Source organism: Pelmatolapia mariae, linkage group LG5, assembly GCF_036321145.2.
Source record: "Pelmatolapia mariae isolate MD_Pm_ZW linkage group LG5, Pm_UMD_F_2, whole genome shotgun sequence".
In the NCBI taxonomy this organism is placed as follows: domain Eukaryota; kingdom Metazoa; phylum Chordata; class Actinopteri; order Cichliformes; family Cichlidae; genus Pelmatolapia; species Pelmatolapia mariae.
Genome location: NC_086231.1, coordinates 1,500,581 through 1,518,523, shown reverse-complemented (window position 1 = coordinate 1,518,523; position 17,943 = coordinate 1,500,581). Strand labels below are relative to the sequence as shown.

General features: G+C 48.0%; 1 protein-coding gene across 1 annotated transcript in view; it reads right to left on the bottom strand.

The window, feature by feature from the left end:
- Positions 1-17,424, bottom strand: part of dag1 (dystroglycan 1) — a 61,995-nt gene extending 44,571 nt beyond the window's left edge. Inside the window, exon 1 of the mRNA XM_063473305.1 lies at positions 16,833-17,424. The gene's annotated coding sequence lies outside the window, so the exon portion shown is untranslated. The remainder of the gene's footprint in view (positions 1-16,832) is intronic.
- Positions 17,425-17,943: the final 519 nt, after the last annotated feature.

Here is a 17,943-nt window from a genome sequence, read left to right as displayed (position 1 = left end):
CTGCAGCCAGACGGTATCTTCGTCCACCTCCCTTCCCCTCGCTCCCTCCACGGTCACTGCAGACGTCTCAGCTTCGAGGCCCCATTCTTTATCTCTATGATAATAGCAGGCCACGGCTGATAGCCTTACAGCCCGAGCAATGTGACCTCCAACTGGCTGGCAGGGTTTTAAAGGCACCACGGTGTGGATTTTTATTTTTTTCGCCAGGTTAAAGATGCCCCCCGTCTACTAAATTTATCTCAGCCCAATGGAGCGAGACAGCCAGCTGATATTTATCACTCCATTTTTGTTTTTCCTCTCAGTGGCGGATGTTACGGACACTCCGCCGCGGACGGATTTAGGTAAATGTCACGAGGAATCAAACCTGAAATTCCTCTAAACTGTTGCAAATGAAAACATGTAAGAGAACACGGAGTCGCCGACAGCGTGGCTTATTTTTTACCGACGAGAACACGCCATCGGCGCTTATGCAGCCGTGACTACACGCCGCTAACAGGTTAGAGGAGGTGTGAGAGCACAGCTCATCTCTGAAAACGCCCGAATATTAAAGAGGAAAAGAAAGACGGTCAGAGACTTGCAACACAAAGGCTCAAGACTCAAAACTCGGACGTGCAGGTAAAAACTAAAAAGAGACAATTCAAGGTTGGTAATTTGGTTATTCTGCTCTCCTGTCTCTACTTTGGTCTTTGGATCACATCAACAACTTCGGCCTTTGTGCAGCTTCTGTGTGAAGTGGAAAAAAAGCCTCTTTGATGCTAATCAGTCAATTAAAATGTGATCTTCTCTGCAGACTTTCGGCATGCTTTGATTTAAGAGCACTGTGCCGCAGAAGGTTCTGTGAAGGTGACGCTGCACTTGTGTTATCAAAAAAATAAAAAGTAATAAGCGCCCACAAACAGGAGAAACTGATAACATTAAAGGGAAGGACGCGGAGAAGGCAGCGCCTGGCACTGACTGAAAGGTTGAAGGCTCGAGCCTGAACATCAGGAGATTTAGATGCTCCGCAGAAAAAAGGGAAAAGGGAGAGTTTGTAATGGCAGCAGCTGAAGGCCTGCGTGTAGCAGCACCAGACTGATGTGGAGAAGATGGAATAACAGTAAAACACGAAGAACGAGTCAAAACAAGAAACTCCAAAGAGCCGCAGAGTCTTGAAATGAAATCACTGCATCTCCTGCGTACCAAAGGAAGAACGTGGGAGCAGGTCTATAAACATCAAGACCTGCTTTCACATTCATTACTGGGCGTGCCTGAGTTTCCCGTCACACACTGGGTTAATCTACTGTGACGTCCTGAGCTTCCTGAGGGAGAACAGCAGGAAATGACTGAACCGAGATGTGTGCCAGAATCCATGTTGTTCGTTTTTTTGGCCACATTAAAACAATCGTAGCTCACCAGCCGCCCGATTCACCAGATCTGCCACTTCTGCCCACTTCCCAAAAGTAATGACCGAGTTGAAGGATCACACGCCCATCGCAGAGGCACAAGGACGCAACAGGACTTTAAATGCTCCAGGTGCATGAGGACAGACTTTGAGACCAAAGGTTCGACTAACACTATGAATCCTCGTCTGTCTTTCGAATCAGGAAGAATCTCTTATTTCCCATTTAAAGACCCCGAGCTCAAGCTCACCTATTCTTTACCGCAGGTTGGAACCTTAGCTCGAGTTCGAGCTCAAACATAGCGGCGACGGCCGAGCAGCTGGGCTCTCGAACGATGACTTCCTCAGTTCAAAGACATACGAGCTGGAGCCAGCTGCAATTTGCAGTCATTTGACTTAATTTTTTGGGTGGTGCTCTTTCTTTTTAAGCTTTGAATGATAAGAGAAAGTAGTTTTCTAAAACCTCAGCAGTTTGTTTTTACAGAGCAGAATTCAGGATGTGAATGATGCTTGGCATGTTTGCTGGCAGACTAAATGCAGAGGTCTACTCTCACATTTCAGACACACGAGGTCGAGTCAAATACCTGCTGCTCATATTAAACACAGCCAGTTTCTAATAATGACGTCACTGAAACCTTCAGACAGATTAGCAGTTTTTTTCTACACTTGGCTCTGCATGATGTCATCAAGGATGGATATTTGCATGTTTACAAGGTCAGACAGAGGATGAACTGATTGGCTGAATGACCAGGACGGGATAAAGAAGGATTATGTTGAACTATGAATCATGCAAAGCTGCTCTAGAAGAGTCCAAGAAGAAAACACGGAGGTGGAAATGAGTAATTTTAAAATGAGAGTAAATGTGCGGTCGGTGGGTTTGAAATCTGTGCCTTCATTTTGTTTCTGCTCTTTCTTCTATTTTGATCCCCCCCCTCCCCTCGTGTATTTACTTCAGGTGTTTGTGTTTGCAGACTGCCATGTGAACAACAAAATGAAGCCTTTTTAAATCCAATCCAACTGAGCTGTATGCGTCTCTTTTTAATAAAAGGGAAAACCTAATTTCACAAAGAGTTTCTTAACTGTAGGTGACGGCTGCCTGCAGCTTGAAGAAAACAAGTCATAAAACTGCAGAGTGCTTCATAAAACAACGACGTTCACGCTGGCTTCATTCAAAGTCGGCAATTTGTGCCGTCTGCAAAGTTATTGGAGTGTAATTTGGGTTCAGTTACTTATAGTGTGACAGTTTGGAGGATCTGAGATATGGAGTCTTTGCAGCTCGGCTTTCTTTAAGTCCTCTGCACACACAGGGCACGTATCAAGGATTTTACGCCAACCAATTGGCTTTCTTTTATGTAAAATCCAGAAAATGAACATTTAGATAATGGCTAAATATATATGATTACCAGCGAAGGCACAAAAATAAAAGTAAAACCTCCGAAAAACACACCAGCAATCACCTGTGAGATTTCTGGAACCTTCAAAGTGCTTTAAGATCTCAGGAAAAACTAAACTTGAAGGCGCTCTGCCGTCATCTGCTCTGCGTTTAAGTCCTGAGACATCAGGTGGATTTACGGCAGAGCTCCTCTTTAAGTTCACCTCAAACCAGGTGTTGAGCCTCTGCAGAGCCGGGCCTGTAATCAGCACAGCTCGGCTGGAATGATATGAATTCTGTTTGAACGTTCAGGATGAGTTCCACAACCCTCAGAGCCGCACAGTGAAGCATGCAAGCCCCCCCCCTCAAAGAAACCACACAGACTTTTAAACGTTCTGCTCGTTTGTATGAACCCTTGCTTTTTGCTTGCCATACTTAGCAGATATGTATGCATGAATAAAGTTCTGGCACTTGGAGCAGATCTAATTTTGCTCCACATCTGCCTCTGAAGAAAAGAATAACAAGTGCAATCCTCAGGAAAGAAAACTAATCAGCATCTGTTTTGCCCTCTTTAATTTAAAAGTAAAGACAAAGACGGGCTGCTCGGCTGCAGGAAGAGATGGCGAGGATTTTCTCTGAAGTGCAGTAATTCAACCGGAGCGTCCTCTTGACTCGTTGTTATTCTGAGATGCTAACACCCTCGCTAGCACAGCCAATACATCCATTGTTTGCTCTGTGCTATCGGGATGTACAGGACTGCACTTCAAGAGACCCACTTCAGCCGGCAGAGAGAGAGAGGGGGAGTCATTAGGGCAGGAGCGAGCAGCTATCTCTGCATGCAGCAGTACATCTGCTGCCGGCAATCCCTCCACACAGACAGCCGATTGTTGGATGTACAACATTCGCTGCTTTACGTGACGCTAAATATCACCGTTATCCTGAGGTCTAAACAGACTCTCACACTCATGTTTCTCCTCTCCAGTTTTATCATTACCGGCTCCATCCCCCCAGCAACAGCTGTCGTTAACCTCAGTATAGGAATACCATCCCAGGATAATATTCCCCGGGATGGTATGAGAGGGACTTTTTTGGGTTGTGAGTATTTACCACTGGTGACGCTAGGACACAAAAACATTGAGTCTGAACCTGACGCAGAAACATGTCAGAAGCCCGATGCGCCCGGTTCTGCTCATTTCCTGCTTCACGTTTTTATTCTTGGACTCTCCTAGAGCAGCTTTGCATGAGTCACCATTCAAAATAATCCTTCTTTGGTTTATACTGAGTGTCAGCGCAGGCGTTTTAGCTCCACCTCTTTCAGTCAGCTTTCTTCTTTTAGGTGTGTAGAAGGAAACAGGTGAAATTTGAATTCATAAGTACAGATAATTCTTAAAAGTCAGAGCAATCCTTTTAGATAAGACACTGTTTACGCTTTACTGCTCACGTTAACAATGGACCAATAAATGTGACAGTCGAGACATCTGTGTTATGAGCAAACAGAGTATTTAAACTCTGAATGATTAATAAGTGCCACAATAACTTCACATACTTAAAAGGCTACACAATGTTATCACCTAGAGTGCGACACTCCTTCCCAAATATGACTGGCTCCGTCTCCGATTCTCTGAACTGGAGGAAACCAAAAGGACGACGAGAAACATCTCATCCAAAGGTCGTGACTCCAGGCAATTAAAAACAAGTTAAGATGCAAATTGACTTGACCTGATTTTGATTTTGACCTGATCAAGCAGCCACAAACAGAAGTCATCATCATCCTGAACTTTATTCAGGTCTCAACAAATGTGAGAACCCGATAAACCGAGACGTCACCCCCGGTTTATCCAGCCGCTGGCCTCATCCTCTCAGAAAACAGAAATATTGGAGTTTGACTCCAGCAAAGGTTTCAGCCTCCAATAAAAGTCTTCAGATGATTCTTAGATCTGATAAACTGCTTTAAACTTTCTCTGAAAGACGGCAGGCAGCGAGATGTGAGGCGCCGATAAGACTCCGCCACCACGTCGCCAACAGCGGGGAGTTTGGGTGTGAGCTCCACCTGCAGTCCGTTTGCCCTTGAAGGCTATCGGCCAATCAGAGTGCAACGCTCTGAAGCGGCAGCGACGTCAACAATACCGTCCTCCTGAGGTCCGCAGTGCTGGAAGGATGCTCAGAGGCAATAATCTGCTCCCTCGTGTAATTTTCCTCGACTCACCCATCCTCCTGCTGTCACCACCTCCACCCATCCTCCACCCCTGCGCTCATTTTCTCTGCCGCTCTCACGCCACGGCTTTCTATTAACCCCATTTCTCTCTCCATCTCACCCTCTGCCGTGCCTTTCTGCAGTCCTAATCAATCAGCTCATCCCATTACTACATCCACTGTCATTCCCAAATTCCTCCTCCATCCCCGCCGCCCGCCAACAAACATGCCGAGCGCGTGCACCACCACCGTGGCGTCTCCAGGACGTGAATCATCAGAGCGAGCTGGCAGACGGCAGCGCTCGTCCCCTGAATGACTGCCTGTCATAAAAGACAGATTGACGGATGAATGGGTGGAGAGAATAAACGGCTTGATGGGTGGATGAGTGTGTGGATAGATGGGAGGGTGGGTGGATGAAAAGGAGGGCGAATAACTGGATGAATGGGTGAGTCATGACATCCTGATCCGTTACACAAATCTGCAAATAGGCTCGGAGATGAGCATTCATCCGCCGTGACACATTTCATGTTTACTTCCTGCTGCAGAAATGCGAAGCGCTCCTTTAACAGAGAGCTGGAAGCTTCTGGATTTATCTGAAACTCAATGTCTCTGCAGTCGTCGCCAAGTTTATGTTTATCACACAAGTGGATTATCCAGGAAATATCAGGCTTTATTACAGCGGCGGCGGCGTTCACTGACAGAGACGCGCAAAAGCAGATTGTAAAGAAATCGACGAACCTGATAAAGTTAAAAGACAATTTAGCCAAAAATATTACTGATAAACTTTGAAGCCATTGATTCACTGGTTTCAGACCAACACCTGCTCATTCATCACAGGCTGCCGCCGTGTCACGCACACGTGACGGTGGAACTGCGATGGACGCCGATGTGCAACATTTCCATTTTTAAAGAGCGACGAGGGTTCGCCTTCCTGGTTAATCCATCCACAGGTCAGATCCATAATCTTGTCCAGCGTGTCCTGGGTCTGCCCTTAGGATCCCAGTTGGACATCCCCGAAACGACCCACCTGGGAGGTCCTGCTGACCCACCACAGCTGGATCTGTTTGATGTGGAGGAGGAGCCTCCTCACCTCAGAGGCTGAGCCCAGACGCCCTGCAGAGGAAGCTCATGCTTCTAACTTCGACCTTCTGCTTTTGGTGTCCACCCACAGCTCGTCACAGGTGATCAGTTCTTATACCAGCTAAGAAAAATGACACTGTGTGCTGCTTTAACATTGTAGGGCATCAGGCAGGCTGTGGCACCGTCGTGTACCTCTCATTGTTCAGATGAATATTTTAAAGCTTTTAGGGTGGCGCAGAGAGCTGACAGCCAGTGTGGACACACCTGTTGGGGTGCAGACTGACACCACAGTCCAGATGTTTAATACAATCTGTGGAAACGTTAGGAATTACCCATCATGCCTGTGACGGGCTGAGCAGTCAGCCCGCGTGAGTTTACTGTTTTATCTTTTAGTTATAATCTTTTATCAGTGTTTGATACCCATCAGTAGAAAAGCTGGTGGCTGATGGTAACTGAGCAGGCCATCAGGTTTCCTCACATCAGCCTCATTTGTGAATATTAAAGATGTTTAATGCGAACTAATGACTGCAGCCTGCACTGCTGTTGTTTGTGCAGCCGAGCTGTGAGAGCTTTTGTTCTCTCTGAGTGTTTTTAACTCCGGTATTGTTGCCAAGAATAAATCTGACTTTACTGTGATTGTTGATCAGAGAGAAGAAGCCATCATCAGGATCTCAGGCTCCGGGAGCTTAATCTGATTATCTGAGAGAAATAATTGAGTCTTAAGCATTATAACCATTAACTGCAGCACTAACGCACTAATAGCAATAATGCTGAAGTGATTATTAAGAACACAACCAGCAACAGATCTCATGAACAGTGAAAAAAGTCCCTGTTTTAATGTTTTATCAGTTTTCTCTGCTGAGAGTTGAACATTTCCAGGAGTTTGTAGCCAATTAACTGACATGTTCATCCAAACGTCACAGGAACTGAAGAACTGATCACCGAACACGCAAACAGACGTTTAAACGCTGCGTCTTCCTCTTTCTTCTACTCCTGCAAGAATGCATCTCTGCAGTCTGGAGTCTTTTACTCCTGCGTGTGTGCATGCATGTATGCAAGTGTGTACACATTTGAATTCACGCCAGGAGTAAAGTCACCTATTCAGAAACCAACTGCACAACACACACACACACACACACACACACACACACACACACACACACACACACACACATGTCTGGTTTGCTATCCTCGTGGGGACATCCCATTGACATAATGCTTTCCCTAGCCCCTTACCCTAACCCTAACCATTAAAAATGAATGCCTAACCCTAACCCTTACCCTAAACCTAACCATAACCTAATTGTAACCCTGACAGTAAAACCGCATTTTGAGTGTGAAAATTGCTTCCAACCCCAAGGGGACCTGGATTTTGGTCCCCACGGTGCAGAAAGTCCCCACCAGGATAGTAAAAGTCAGATTTTGGTCCCCACCAGGATAGTACGAACCCGTACACACATACACACACACACACACACACACACACACAGAGGGGCAGGTGTAAAGCCGGCCGGGTGGTGTTTGACTGTTAGATTTAACATGTCAGCTTCTCTCACGTCTCATTTCCTCGGCCGGCTGTATTTGTCTGTCGCTGATGCTTTAAAAGCTCCGGGCCAGGTGGAAGGGCCGAGCTGTCTGCCTGAGTCAACAACACACACATGTAAGTGTACACACACACACACACACACACACACACACACACGTCTGGTTTGCTATCCTTGTGGGGACATCCCATTGACATAATGCTTTCCCTAGCCCCTTACCCTAACCCTAACCATTAAAAATGAATGCCTAACCCTGACCCTTACCCTAAACCTAACCATAACCTAATTGTAACCCTGACAGTAAAACCGCATTTTGAGTGTGAAAATTGCTTTCAACCCCGAGGGGACCTGGATTTTGGTCCCCACGGTGCAGAAAGTCCCCACCAGGATAGTAAAAGTCAGATTTTGGTCCCCACCAGGATAGTACGAACCCGTACACACACACACACACACACACACACACACACACACACACACACACACACACAGGCCTTTTAAACTAAAGCCAAAATTTGAGGTGTAATCAGACAAATTTAATTGAAGTCAGCGACCTCAATGAAGGAAAATGGTCGCGCTGAGAGTCGCGTTGTGTCATTAGCTCATCATTAATCATGCATCAGTGTGTAATCAGCATCTTACTGCTGTAACTCGCAGAGGTGGAGCTCATTTCTAAATCTTTATTCGGGGATGGAGCTAATGATCGTTTCCATTATGGATGACTCTCCTGGTTGTTTGATCAATGAATCCCTGGTTGGTGTAGAGCAACACGTCACAGTTAGTCAGAGCTCGGCGTGACGCTCTGATGTTGTTTTTAAAATAAAAAAATCACCCCCCCCCCAAAAAAAAAAAAAAAAAAAAAAAAAAGAGTAATTGTGCGACCGTCCAATGACTGGACGTTTGTTTCCCATCTCTGCTGATAACTTTGCTTAAAAAAAAAAAAAGAGCTGACATTTTAAAAGCAGGCCATCTCCTTTTGTGTCCAAAATATTAATTTTGTGCAGCTTTCATATTAATACCAAAAAAAAAAAGCTCTGAGAGGGAGTGCAGCAGAAAAAAAATGAGCAGCAGAAGAAGCATAAATCCATCAGAGGAAATGTGTTTCCACCGCCGGAGACAAATGTGAAAAATGCTGCTTTTCCTCTTCATGTGTCATTTCTTTGGTTCCCGAGTCTCTTTCACTTCTCACACTTGCACCACACTCATTAATTTTTAATAATAAAGCATGCAAATTGTCTCCAAAGCAGCAGCAGCACATGCCTGATAACAGTCTCTTTTTTAACACCACACACGAGATAAGCAAACAAGCGCTTATCTTTTTTTTTTTTTTTTATTTCAGCGCGTTGCTATCACAGACGTCGTCAACAAAGTAAAACTGAGTTCATTCAAACATTTGTGTGTGCTTGGCACTTTTATGCCCCCCCCCCCCCCCCCCCCCCCCCCGCAGCTAACGGGCAGGTCTCCATGACTGAAGCTGAATTCCTGAAGCAACATGCCCACACATGCGAGTCTGTTTCCAGCACCTCACCAAGATCTACTGCACGTCATCAAACAGCAGCCTCAGAATGGAAACCTGACCGATGTCGCTCCACGAAACAGAAAATCTGAAGATCACCGGCAGAGAAGAAGGAGCAGAAATGAAGAAACGCTTTTACAAACAGGTTTTATTCAACTGAACTTTCATCGTTGGACAGCAGTGCTGGGGAAACATCCACCAGGTGGCGTCCCATCCATGACTGGGTTGGGTTACAATCCCCCTGTTTTCACTGATGTTTTCCAGCCTGAATGAGAAGCTTAAACTCTGACGTCTCACTGATCCTCTGCGATCAGGGCGAGTGGACACAGACCACAAACTACACTAAACTTCTCACGTTTCCCATGAAAGCGTTTCTGATGGCTTCATCTGAAATGGAACATCTTCTAGTTTCTGAACACGTGCCGATTTAGCATGAGGCTAAAACCAGACAAAACACCTGCAGCGCAGGTTGGAGCTGGTTTTAACGTCTGGAAGCTTCTGTTTGGACGATCCAAATGGGAAAAGGAAAAACTGTAATCCCGACAGTATGAGACTTTCACAGATTACATCTCAAACATTACACATAGTGGGTGTTAACCACAGGGTGCTGAGTTTATGAGTGTATCATATATGAGTGTAGACCTTATATAGTTAAACATGTGTGGACTGTATAATGTCATATTCTGAATATTGATTTGTAAATACTGGAATATGAAATAAGGGGGTGGGAACAGAAAAAGTGCAAACTTCTGCTAAACATTGTGTATTTCATGAAAACTCGATGTTTTTAAGTTTTTCTTTTCTCTGGTTTTTTCAGTTATGTTTACATGTTGGAAATAAAATTATTCCATCCATCCTATGAAAGGATTGGACACCAACCAAATCTGAACTCCAGATGGGTCACCACTGAGGGAAGACAGGAGATGACCCACAAATATTCAATATCATATGAATTCTGAGTCCATGTGCATCTGTCCAGTTAATATTGAAGCATTAACCTTTGGCCTGTGTGGGCTAAAGGTCCGCATCTCCCACACTCTTCTTTCTTTATGGATTTAAAAACTGCTCAACATGAACACGCTGTGAAACTGTCCTGTATTTCATGTAAGTTGGTGTTTCCTGCTGACATCCAAGCCACCGAGGGCTTGTGTACGATTATTCTCCCAGCCTTTAAGACTTTTCATCAGTTTGGACCCAGAAAAACAGCAAATCTGTCGTGTTTTAGACTTTATTTCAAATCTAACATCTTCTGCTCTGTGAAACAAAAAGCAGCTCCAACCCCAGACGGGTCGACCGTGACCTGATGGTTACAAAATGCTTGGCCCAGCAAACCAAATGGCACCACCCAGGCTCCGGTCCTATCGTTCTATCTGCTCGCCGCTGGAAGCATTTCAGCTAATCAGACTCCATCTCGTCGGTGAAAATCACGCAGCAGCGTGTGGCCGCTGTGTCGACACCAATGTCGAATCACAATTAGGTCCTCTCCCGGCACCGAGGGTTCTGGCACGGCGGAGGAATTCCTCCATGGTTGACCGGACAACTTGGAGCGCCATTTGGCTCCATGTCCAGAAGGCTAACCAGCCAAAACAGGGGGGCTAATAAAAGCGCCCACTGATAAGCAGTTAATGCTCCAGAACTAATTACTGAACTGCCACCCTGTTTTCTCTCCTCCCAAATCAGAAGTGTGACATGTGAGCACACACGGGGGGGGGCTGGGATATCTGCTGCTGCCACGGCAACCGGGCAAACAGAAGGAAGTAACGAGGAGCTGGAATTCTGACCTCTGATGTTCATGAGGCACGTCGGCAGCTGATCCAAACAAATATGAGCCACAGCAGCGCTCCACAGGTACGAGCGCCGAGGCAGCACTACAGGATCCACGTCCGCCCCCTGCTGAGCTCTAAAATGGATCCACATCAGCAACTACAGGCCCGAGCGCCGCGCTGAGCATCGCTCATAATGACCGGCTCTGCTTTCCGTCTCCCTCTGCAGCAGCAGCCGATGTCAGATTTGCAAGAAGCTGCCACCGTGCATCCGCAGAGCCGCACGTGCACGTGACAAACAGGCTTCAGGGGACATTTTACTCACCTGTGGACGGCGCCGCTGCCACTCATTTACAACTAAAGGTCTGAAAGATAAGGCTCATCGATTCCACGCCACACTTTGCTCTGTATTTAGATCTCAGCTGTTTTATACAATCGTGCACAGATTTGGGAAGAATCCTGGATTTATCATGAATAGAAAACAGTAAATGTCTTTGAACTTAAACTGCAAACCGACCGAAAGCAAATAAGAAAAGCAGGAAATTAATGTGAGCTGTGGCAGGATCGTGGAGGGGGATGCAGGGCTTAAGTGAAGCGACTACAGTAACAGAAACAAGATTGTCACTGTGAATTTCCGCTGTAATCAAACTTAAAATTCACCAGCATGGTTTCCCAGCAATTGTGACCTGACTACGATGTGAGGTAACACCTCCAAACCCAAGGTGGTGGTTGTAGCGTGGGAGGAGGGGTGGCCGCCCCAAGTGAAGGACTTTAAGCATCTACAGCATCTCTGCTGTAGCAATGCGCCATGGCGAAGCGAGAGCAGAGTGTGAAGGCAGTCCTACGCTGATCTATGACCACAAGCTTTGGGCAGCGTTGTACAGATTGAAAGGCGGAGCCGAGCGGCAGACATATCGCTCATCTCAACGACATCTGGGCTTAAGAGACGGGATGAGGAGCTCGGACGTTCAGGAGGACCACAAAGCTGCTACGTTGCATCGAGGGGGCTCAAATATGTCCAGCTGGGTCGGACCCACTGGGGATGGGAACGCCTCGATGTGCCCTCAGAAGACCTGACGGAGGAGGCTCCTCCCCCTGAGGGGGGCGTCCTCCTTATTTAGGACGGTGGAGGATTCTTCCTGTTGCCGGGTCAACACGGCTCTCACTTCAAGCATGTGTGACATTAGTCAGCGAGCATCCGCACAGATGAGCTCGCCGTGGAAGGACAAACGAGTTCTCCTGCCACCATCGCCCCACTGCAGCTCCTCTCTGATGATATTAGTGGCATCAGGATCAATTAATCCTGCAAGCAGGAAATAAAATGCGCTGCGGCCTGAAATGACTTCCAGCCTCTGAACTCCAGCAACTCCAGTGCTGATTATTTAAAGCTGACAGGTGTTGATTGGGGTGTTGATGTGACTCCAAGCGAGCGTTCGGAAATATCCAAAAGTGTTAAGTCAACTCTAATGGCTGTGAACTTTTACAGTCACTGACACAGCACCAATTTCTCACTCTGCGACTGAAATTAACCACAATGATCTTCCGTCCGTGGGAAGAACAGCAGCTGAAGACGGAGGAAACTCCCCGTGAGCCCTGACAGACTGACGGGATCTGCATTGAATGCTGTAACCCCGACGAAGCGCTTACGCCAGATGAAAGCTGCGACTGTTAATGACAAAGGAAGCAGCTAAAGACAAAGCAGCAGGTCTGTTGGGTTGCAGGCCGGTGTCTGAAACCAGCTTCAGCAGCGCTCGGCCGCTTCGCACCCCTCAATCTGCTCGCCAACCGAAGCCCCGTTGTTATCTCAGGCTAAGAATAGCCCTCGCCGTCCCACGCCTCCTAAAGCCCGCGAGGCTCTTTAAACATCTCATGACCGTTTTATTTTCGAGTTCTGAAAAACGCGCATCGACAAGTGGTGTTCGAGTCGTGGCGAGAGCATGACTCACAGCGACAGAAGGGTAGTCAGCTGTGGGCACAGGAACGCTCGGGATGCCTCATCCCCCTATTTTAGCCCACGAGAGCTCAGGAGGAGAGGAGGGAAAGCGCCTAAAGGATCTCAAGCTCATCTCCCGACGTGATAAAGCGGGCTTACACGCACACGTTTTCTTTACCTTCAACCCAAAGCTTCAAAAATAGAAAAAAAATAACCCAATCTTCCCTTTCCTCCTCGTAACCCAAAAGTTTGAAAAGCAGGGAGCCAAAGATTAGACTCATCATCCTGTAGATGCACAAGGCTTTTCATAACACGAGAACTCTTTCCTATTTTGGATGATATTGATTTCAGAGATGGGGACTCGCTCAGACAGAAGAAATGCTGCGAGAGAGGCAGGAAGAGGAGGAAGAGGAGCGTCTGGGGAGTGTGACTGACTGTGTGGCTAAACCATTGCTGCTGTCAGATTTACAGAAACAAAGACAAAAAAATGAGCCTGCAAGGTTTATCTTTGCATAAACGTCCCATGCACCGCCATGCCGGGCAGCTGCGACGCAGGAGGGGGTCGTAAAGCAGTCAGGAGCTCCTGCAGTGGACGTCTTATAAATAAAAATAAGAGATGGCCCCACTCAGAGCTGTTATGAAGGAGAAGCTATCCAGAGAGGCTGAAGCAGGCTGTAAACATGTTTATTCCCCCTGTAAAGTCGGACGTTTTAACACGGGAGTCCACAGAGACTGGCTCGCTGCAGGAGAACATTAGAGGAACTGCAGTTTGGACACTGCCTTCATTTCTCTGCACCAGAGGTTGCCCCTTGGTCTGAAGTTACTCAGCACATTACTGCTTATGTAAGCCTCACATTGGGGGAGGGGGGTGGGGTAGAGCCCAAAACCCAAAGTGGAATTCCAGGGTTTCCTTTCCAAACCTCAAAGACGGGCCAGCAGGCTTTGTTTCAGTGGGCCAGCACACAGCAGGCCAAACACGAAGCCTGCACCACATCTATTAGGCTCAAGCCCGAAGAGTGTCTTTAACAAAGGCTGGGGGGCATTTCAGAGGCGAGAGCAAAAGCTCGCCCTTACGGGTCAGCGCAGAGACGTCTACTACAGGACAAGCAGAGAAAATGTGATGAGGAGCAGCCGGAGAGCAGGAAAAGGCATCTTTCCCCCACTGCAGACAGAGACGTCAAAACGTTTCTCACCTCGTCGTGCCGCTGCAGCTCTCCGACAAACCGATGACGGCTCACAGTTCGCGTGGCGTCTCATCAGAAGACGAGACGAGGTTATTTACTGCAGCTGCCGGCAGCACTGATCTGGTTTTTAGAGCTTTTCTCACTCGGGGACAGTTGGGTGAACACGTTTTCCCTTTTTTCACATGTTCACATCTGACTGCATTTGAAACAACTCAGCACCACAAGTCCACATCTGGACCTCCTAACAAGCAGCAGGTCACTGGCAAAAATGAAAAACAAAAATAAAAAAATCATCTACGACCTCTTTTGAAGTTACACCAAACCAAACCCGACAGCAGCCGAATCACTGATAACCCAAACCCAGCACCTCCCCTCCTACATGAGCAACACGGGCAAGCAGCCACACACACCCAAAGGAAAACTGCTGACATAAGCTTCATGTAGATAAACACGCCTGTGGTGCTCCTTTGAGCCAGGGAGAAACAGTCTGGGGTGCGAATCCCAAACAACTACGTTACTCTCACAAAAACTGCATCGGGGTTTGACGTGCATCGGAGACGCCCCGCCCTCCCTCAGCTCTCCTGGGGAGACACGGAGGCGTTCTCAGGCCAGAAACACAGGAACTCCACCCTTCGAAGGTGGAGAACCACGGCCAGCTTCTGCAACTATCTTCACAGATATGTCCACGTTTCTACACACTACTTCATCTTCATGTTTGAAAGAGGAAACAAATCAAGTATTAAACCTGATGAAGTCCTGACCCACAGCACCATCCCCCCGTGCTCTCGCTGTAGTGTTGCAGTGCTACAGAAATCCAACTGAAGCCTTTTCACAGAGAAAACGTTCAATATTCCGACTTTTCTTTGTCTGATACGATCGTGAGCAGGTGTTAAACTGCTAAACAAAACAAGACATTTAAAAATGTGACTGTGAGCTCAGTCAGCGTCTAACAGACACATTAACAGGGGCAGGCTGAAAGTCTGCCATCATCCACAGTCAGGCCCACTGCAGAACCCATCACCCACTCACATCAGGAAATGCATTTTGTTTACTAGCATGGCGACGTATCAGTGCATCCCTCATTTTTGTACATTGACTTTTGAAAAATTTATCTGATCATTGCCTAATAAAACGACTTTCATCCACAGTGTCCACAAAACGGCCTCACGTGGAAGGAAAGCAGCAAACGATGGGCACATACACACTTTCACAGCTGGACGTCAGAGTCAGCACACACACAGAGTGAACAAATTAACAGTCCGGTGTAGAAACACACACACTCATCGCCACCATGACGCTGATCAGCTCCGGCTCTCAGACGGAAACAAACACTGTTCTCAGTGTGAAGGATTAAAGTCAGCATGTGTACAAAACACACCAGCCCCATCAACATGACGCCTGCTCTCTCTCTCTCACACACACACACACACACACACACACACACACACACAGTGTGCTCAGCTGCAGCTCTGGCTGATTTACGTCACTGAAGCCTCGACAGAATAGAAGAGAATAGAATCCATGGTGATGTACTGAGGAGGTATTGATCTACTTCCATTGGTGGTAATAGGAAAACAGGTGGACCTCCAGGCCTGCTCCTGCTTCAGACAGAGAGTAATAGCACCCACGGGACCACTCAAAACCCTCCAAATTACCCATTACTGAACAGCACAGCCCCTTAATTTATTTAGGGCCCGTGAAGCAGAGGGGCCACATTACTTTGGACCAAAAAAAAAAAAACCATGAAGAAAGCAAGCTGAGAGTGAAGAAGTTTAACAGATAACTGGAGCAGGATCAGAGCTGAACAGAGGTCAGCCTGGATCAGCAGAGTGTCTGAAATAAACCCGCTGTGCACCGAGTGCAGAGCCCGCGCCGCTCGGGGTCCAGCAGCAGCACAAGGACGCGTTCCTGCTCCGCTGGCGTGAAGCAGCCAATCACGTCCTGTGGTTAAAACCTCTGCACGCCTCACGCAATTCACGAAAACTGCAGCTACTGATCAGCTTGGACCAGAAGACCGTTCACCGGTGAGAAAATGACGTCATGGAAGCGCCACTTTTTAGATATAAAGGGAAAGTATTCAGTTTTCAGGAGGAAATTTCTGCTTTAAAAATGACCGAAATCAGGATTATTTCATAACGACGTGAATATTAACAGACTGATTGATGAGTCCAGCAACACCAACACTGAACCGGAGCAGTATGTGAGCCCCCCTCACTCCCCCTCCCCCCGCCGTCCCCCGGTCAGAGGAGACGTCCCCGCGCCGCGGCAGACTGTCAAACGTCTCCATGGCGAAGAGGACGTGAGAGGAATGATGAAGAGTTGGGCGAAAACACCCTGCGGTGCGCACCTTCCTCACCTCTCCCCCCGCTGCTCACCCCGCAGTCCCGAGGAGCTGCTGATTAGGTGGAGGTTTGTGTCCACGACGCCCGGCACGTTTTCACGCGCCTAGTGCACTTCGGCCAACTTCCAGCCCAGCAGAGAGAGAGAGAGCCCGGGGAGGGTGCAGGGGAGCCCGGAGGAGCCGGCGGGTCAGCGAGCCGCTCAGCCTCCGTCCGAGTGCCCGAGGAATGCTTCCCCTGACTGCCGCGCCGTGTCCGCGTCAGGGGCAGCGTTCACACATGACGCCTAAAATAAGCCCGACTGTGACCGAGAGGCGTTTAAGAAAGAGGCACCCCCCCCCCAACTCCCGAATTAAAAAGCACCTGTTCGGTTCTGAAGCCCGAGTCGCGGACACGGAGGACACGCAGGGCTACGGGGCGTGCTGGAGCCGACGCGCTCCGAACGCACCGATATTCACACTTAAACACACCGGAAGCACCGGCGGGGAGCCGAGCCGCCGCGCGGTGACGCACAGAGCCGAGAACACACTGACCGTGAGCGCTGCTGCGGGTCCGGGTCCTCCCGACATTAATCCCGCTTCCCTCTCCGCTGCTGCCGCCGCGGTCACACCGGAGCTGGTGGCGGAGGAGGCGACGGGGAGCTCCGGTTACCTCCTTCCCGTTCACTCCGGAGTGCAGCGGACGAACCGGGCCGTGTGTCGATGTCAGATCTCCAAAGTTGCACACGAAGCAGAGGCGGATGTCCGTAAAGCTCCGAGTGGAACACCGCCGGAGCTGAGGGAGGCACGGCAGCGGGAAAAATCCGAGGAACCGAGAAGAGCTGAGAGCCACCGGAAAAGCACAAGACGGAAATCACATCGCTGTGCGCGGAGCTCAGAAGCCGCAGAGCACCAAACCCGGCGGTAGAAGTTCTGCTGCCACCGCCGCCGTGGATCTCCGAGTCTCCGCGTCCCGCACTCCCGACGTCCTCCTCACAAATGTCCGCTACCCAGCCTGAAGGATGAATTTCCACTCGGAGGAGGAGGAGTGAAGAGAGAGGGAGGGAGGGAGGGCAGTGTCTCGCATTCTCTGAATTACTCCACCCTCCAAGCTGCCCCCACCCTCCCCTCAGCGCCGCCACCTCTCCACCAGCGGCCTGCGCGCGGGGGCAGCACTTATTATTATTATTCTGTTTTATAATTAGTTCTTTAGTTTTCAAGGCAAATGTTTGTGTAACACAAATCTACCAGACAAATACACCAGACAGGAACTGGATTTCAAAATAAAATACAAAATATAAAAGTTTGTTTGCATTTCATTTTTCAAACAGTTATTAATCAGTAAAATTACAAATCAGTCAAAGGCTGAAGTACAACATCCAAATAAGATTAAGATCTGCGACTCCAAATTCTAGTGAACAACTTAATTCAAACATCCAATAGTTAAAAACGTGTGTAAACACATATCAAATATAGGACAGAACAAGAAAAAATAGAAATGTACAACAAATAAAGCCACAGTCTGACGTCAGGTGCTCAGGAAGTTTGTTTCACACCACAAAGATCTACCAGCTGATTCGGTGTGTTCTCAGCGTGGGAGCGCAGACTGAGCCTGCGGAAATGTGCGAGTGCATCTGAAACGTAACTCGTGCTTTTTAAACCAGTG